The sequence below is a fragment of the Aegilops tauschii genome, unplaced genomic scaffold, assembly GCF_002575655.3.
Source record: "Aegilops tauschii subsp. strangulata cultivar AL8/78 unplaced genomic scaffold, Aet v6.0 ptg000662l_obj, whole genome shotgun sequence".
NCBI classification, from domain to species: Eukaryota; Viridiplantae; Streptophyta; class Magnoliopsida; order Poales; family Poaceae; genus Aegilops; species Aegilops tauschii.
This window is the reverse complement of record NW_027332896.1, coordinates 6279-12500: the sequence shown is the minus strand read 5'-3', so window position 1 is coordinate 12500 and position 6222 is coordinate 6279. Positions and strand designations below refer to the sequence as shown.

The window sequence follows — 6222 nt, the reverse complement described above, 5'->3', positions numbered from 1 at the left end:
ACTGGCGATTTCATTATGGGGCAGCTCATGATCTTCATATCGATCTATTATCCACCTCTGTATCTATTCTTTCTTAGCTAAACAGGTGGAAGATCTATCCAATTTGGTTATATTATATCATGGACTCGAAAAACGGATCTGAATTTGACTGAAATGCACGATCTTCACAGGTATCACTTTTCACGATACCTAAAAGGTGGAATAGCGATTTTCGAACCATTTCCTATAAGAGAATGGTTTCCATTACTTTGAGAAATGGATTCTTATATCAAACTATAGCTATTGCATTAAAGAAGAAAAGAAACTAATAGAAGTCGAAGACGCGGAATGATAGTGAATAGAGAGAAAGATTCTTCTGATTTTCTTGTTTCTATCTACTAGACGCCGTAGAGAATTGAGAATTTTCATGTCTTTCAATTCTCGTACTCGTAATTGGAAAGTTATGGAAGGAGACCCATCATTTTGCAATGAAAACAACATATAAAACTCTGGACAATTTCGAAATCAGGCCAAGCGTCTTAATACATATGCAAAAAAATGCATTATTGGCCCACCATTGATTAGAAGATTTAGCTTGTATGAATCGCTATTGGTTTGATACGAATAATGACAATCGTTTCAGTATGTTAAGGATACAGATGTATCCACAATTCATTTAGAGTTACTTAATAGTCTATTTCTTATACCATATCTCTATCCCGTGAAATTCTCGAGCCAAAAGATGGATGCATATGCTGTGTTTCATTTTGCTAAATGATATCAATTAAATGGTGTATCAATTCCATAAATTGCATATAGCAATAAATAAATCAGCAAAATTCTTTCTAATATTTTAGATAGAAGAAATGTTTCTTCTATCTAAAATATTAGAAAGAATGTACCCTTCTATCCAAATCCAATTTGCATCGATAAAATAAATCCAAATTCCAGTAGTAGATGAATAATTGCAATTTGTGTGTGTACGAGATTAGAATAACTTCAAAATAACTGACATAATTTTGTATTTTTCCTGATCAGAAAAATACATGAAAAAGAAAGGAGGTAGAAAAATTTTTGGATTTATGGTTAAAGAAGAAAAAGAAGAAAACAGGGGTTCTGTTGAATTTCAAGTATTCAGTTTCACCAATAAGATACGGAGACTTGCTTCACATTTGGAATTACACAAAAAAGATTTTTCATCGGAAAGAGGTCTACGAAGACTTTTGGGAAAACGTCGACGTTTGCTGGCTTATTTGGCAAAGAAAAATAGAGTACGTTATAAGAAATTAATCGGTCAGTTGAATATTCGGGAGCAGTAAATTAATCGTTCAAATTTTTTTCTTGTTTTATTATTTTTTTTTAGTAGTCTTATAGTAGTCTTAGATTTTTCATTTTGATGAGCCTCGCTTTGAGGAATTCATGGAATAATCCATTTTCATGGAATAATGAATTAAGGAAGAAAGGATATGAGTCTACCGCTTACAAGAAAAGATCTCATGATAGTCAATATGGGCCCTCAACACCCATCAATGCATGGTGTTCTTCGACCTGATCGTTACTCTCGATGGTGAGGATGTTATTGATTGTGAACCCATATTAGGCTATTTACACAGAGGAATGGAAAAAATCGCGGAAAACCGAACTATTATACAATACTTACCTTATGTAACAAGGATATAGAGAGATTGTAGAAAGGGAGTTGTAAATTCCTTAACTTAAGAAAGAAAAAAGAATAAAAACACAGATACATAACATAAAAAAAAGAATAAATAAGACGAGATTCGACCCTCCCCCTAGCATATTTGAATTTCCTCTCCTATACAAAAACTAGCAAGACCCACTCCATTGGTAATTCCATCAATAACACCCTTATCAAAAACTCCGTGAGTTCGGTTAACCCTCTTATACCGAGGGTAAAGACCCTAGTATAGAAAATATCTATATAACCACGATTATATGACCAACTGTATATATTTTTTTTTACTTGATCTAAAAATTCTTTTTTAGGATTTCCTTTGTAAAAGAGTTTATTAAATCCAAATTCTGAAAAAAAGAATAAGCGGATCCATAGAAGATATATGCTATGAATAAACCAAAGATAGCTAGACTTACAGAAGAAATTGCATTAGTAATAAATTCATATGAATTTACAAAAGAATTAGAACTTTCCTGGGTAAAGTTTATTGAGGGAGTTAACCACTTTGATAATATGGTTAACTCTGCTATTCCATTACCAATTCCTCCATTATCAAAAGAGATTCCTATGAATCCAATGAACAAAGTGAAAAGTAGTAATATAAGAAGAGGAAATAACATAGTATTTCCCGTTTCATGCGGATAGGCAAAAGTGTTTTTAGCCCCAAAAGACGTAGTAAAGGATCCTATCCTATTTCTTGTATTACCTTGAATTTTTGGTATATTTTGTGAAAAAAAAGAAACTCCACTCTTCGTTGTTGATAAAACGAAATCCCTATTCACTCCTTTGGGTATCCTTTTTCCCCATAAGGATATTGAATACAAGGAACTCTCTTTAGTGCTACTGTAATTTTGAAATGAACACGCAAATACCCATCAAATGTAAGTAAATATATCCGAAACATATAAAAGGCAGTTAATCCTGCAGTAAAGGAGGCTATTATTCCAAAAAGGGCGAATACAACCAACTATTACTAAGGATTTCATCTTTGGACCAGAAACAAGCAAGAGGTGGAATACCACAAAGAGAAAGTGTACCCCATAAAAAAGTAGTTCTTGTGATTGGAATGTATTTTCTTAAACCGCCCATAAGAACCATATTTTGACTTTTATCTGGTGAATATCCAACAAGAGGTTCCATTGAATGAATAACGGATCCGGATCCCAAGAACAATAAAGCTTTTGAATAAGCATGAGTGATCAAATGGAATAAAGCAGCTTGATAAGAACCTATACCTAGAGCTAACATCATATAACCCAATTGAGACATTGTAGAATAGGCTAAGCTTCTTTTAATATCTCTCTGAGCAAGAGCTAAAGTAGCTCCTAAGAATAGTGTTATTGTACCTACTAAAGAAATAAAACTCATTATCAAAGGTAAAGATATGAAAAGAGGAAGAAGTCGAGCTAGAAGAAAAAATTCCCGCAGCAACCATAGTTGCTGCGTGTATAAGAGCCGAAATAGGAGTGGGCCCTTCCATAGCATCGGGTAACCATACGTGAAGAGGGAATTGTGCGGATTCGCAACTGCACCAAGGAATAATAAAAAAGCACACAAAGTAGTAAGTAAAGAGTTAATTCCATTATTAGGAATCCAGTTATTAGCTATTTTGAACAAATCCCTAAACTCTAAACTACCTGTTATCCAAAAAAAAACCTAAAATTCCTAATAATAGACCAAAATCCCCTACACGATTAGTTACAAAAGCTTTTTGACAAGCACTCGCTGCGATTGGTCGTGTAAACCAAAAGCCTATCAATAAATAAGAACACATTCCCACGAGTTCCCAAAAAAATAAATTTGTATCAAATTGGAGCTTAGTAACCAATCCCAACATGGAAGTATTGAAAAAACTTATATAAACAAAAATCTCAAATATCCTTCATCGTGAGACATATAACCATCACTATAAATAAGAACCAGGATTCCTACAGTAGTAATTAGCATTAACATAATAGAAGTAAGTGGGTCAATCAAGTATCCAAATTCTAAAGAAAAATCATTATTGACGGTCCAAGACCATAGATATTGATAGATCGAACTTCCATTTATTTGTTGAATAGACAGTTGAACTGAGAATACCATAGCTATACTTAAGAGTAAAACACTAGGAAAAGCCCATATGCGACGAAGATTTTTTGTTGCTGTAGGAATAAGAATAAGGCCAAATCCCATTGACATAATAACTGGAAGTGGGAGAAGAGGATTACCCATGCATATTGATATGTATGTTCCATAAGAAAAGAAATTGCAATTTTTACTTCAATTTTTACTTCAATTTTTCTATAAAATTGTTTCCGATTCACCAAACCAATTCTTATCTCTTTCTGAAAGAATAAATAAAAAGAATAAGAAAAAATACTGAAATCTTAATTTTTCCAAAATTTATCTCATTGAAATAATTAAAAATTAAGAATGGGTTTAGTTGGTTAAATTAAAAAAGTTAATAAAATAACTTCGTTACCTAGTTATTTTATTAACTAAATAAAGATATTTATAAAAATAAAAAAAAAAAGTGGAATCATTTTACTTTCTATTCATAATTCATTTTTATATTTCTTTAAACAAAGATGAAACAGCTCTCTTGTTCCATAATTAACTGATTGAGTGAATTCCAATGAAAACCTATGTTTATAAGAAATTATCGAATAGTCCTTACTTCATATAGAACTAAAATCCTAATGACTATAAATTACCTAAGTTTTAGAATGTCTTGTTAAGAGACTCAGTATTTTTTTGTTTTGATTGGAATTCCTTTCCTTTATGGAATACCATTCTGAACTTAATTAACTATTTTCATTTTCCCTTCTTTTTATCCCCCCGTCTTATCTTATATGGGGGATAGGCTTCCATACCATATATCTATATATGGAGTATACTTGATATATAAATAGATATAAATAGATTTAATGAGAAACCTTTCTATATATTCTATATTATTAAAAACAAGTATAAAATATATAAAGAAAAAATGTTAAAAAATTCTTGTTGTCTTATCCGCATTAGACAAAATGAAGTAAAAAATAATTCAAAATTTAAGTATCTTTCAGTATCTAAGTATAAATACTAATAAAAAGAAGAAAGAAGGATTGATTTGCAGCAATAGATGTCTTTCACATACAACTAGAAAAAAGTAATTTCCTTTTTGAATGGCAGTTCCAAAAAAACGTACTTCAATGTCAAAAAAGCGTATTCGTAAAAATATTTGGAAGAAAAAGACTTATTTTTCCATAGTACAATCTTATTCTTTAGTAAAATCAAGATCATTTCGAGCGGTAATGAGCATCCAAAACCAAAGGGTTTTTCTGGGCAACAAACAAATAATAAGATTTTGGAATAATATGAATTGACTTATCAAAAAAGAATTCCAATTATTTAATAATTTTGATTCTTCTTTGAATGTACTTTTATGTGTCGAATTACTCGGTACAATATTCTTAGAACAAAAAACCCCTCTTATCTTATATATACAAGAAAAAAAAGTTTTGTTTGGTATACTGTGTGCTAAGTATTCTTTTCCTATCAATGAACTTTTCATAATTTTCATAATAGAATCCTCATATTCTATTATGAAAATTATGAAAAGTGGAGTATTCTTACAATAGGACTTACAACTTCCACCTATCTTCTCCAAAATCATAAGGTTAGTAAATCTTATTAATAAGAGCATAAAGACTTTCATTCTAGAAATTTTAAAAAATCCAAAAAGCCTTTTCCATTTATCCATTTTAATTTCATCATTAAATAGAAACCCTTTTGGATTTTTTTCATTGTATTGAAAGAATTTTCAAAATGTAAACGAGAAATTAATTAGAAAAAATTAGTTCTACAATTGCAAGTTAGAAAAAAGAAATTCCAACTCTTTCAAGCAGTGTTTGTGTTTCTATTGGGCAAAGCAAGAGTTTATTGTAAAAAAAAAATGGAAACGATACTACCAAACGAAGTCTATTTTAATGAAAACTCTAATGTTCCTAAATTTTATGGACTTTCCCAATATCGACGATTCCCAAGATAATAGCTATTATTCTTTTAAGTTACCTATTATTTGAAGTTAGCCGCCATGGTGAAATTGGTAGACACGCTGCTCTTAGGAAGCAGTGCTCAAGCATCTCGGTTCGAATCCGAGTGGCGGCATTCTTGAAAAAGAATACAATAGATTAGAAATCAATTCGAAATTACAATTTTGTAATGGGACCTTCCCCTTATGCTATTTGCAACTTTAGAACATATACTAACTCATATCTCTTTCTCAACGATTTCAATTGTGATTACGATTCATTTTATAACCTTATTAGTTCGTGAACTTGGAGGATTACGTGATTCGTCAGAAAAAGGAATGATAGTTACTTTTTTCTCTATAACAGGATTCTTAGTTTCTCGTTGGCTTCCTCGGGACATTTTCCATTAAGTAATTTATATGAGTCATTGATCTTCCTTTCATGGGCCCTGTATATTCTTCATACCATTCCTAAAATACAGAACTCTAAAAATGATTTAAGCACAATAACTACGCCAAGTACTATTTTAACGCAAGGCTTTGCCACATC

At 31.1% G+C, this 6222-nt stretch overlaps 1 non-coding gene across 1 annotated transcript; it reads left to right on the top strand.

The window, feature by feature from the left end:
• Positions 1 to 5729: 5729 nt before the first annotated feature.
• TRNAL-UAG (transfer RNA leucine (anticodon UAG)) lies at positions 5730 to 5809 on the top strand. The gene has a single exon. It is a non-coding gene; the product is annotated as a tRNA-Leu (tRNA).
• The last annotated feature ends 413 nt before the right edge of the window (positions 5810 to 6222 follow it).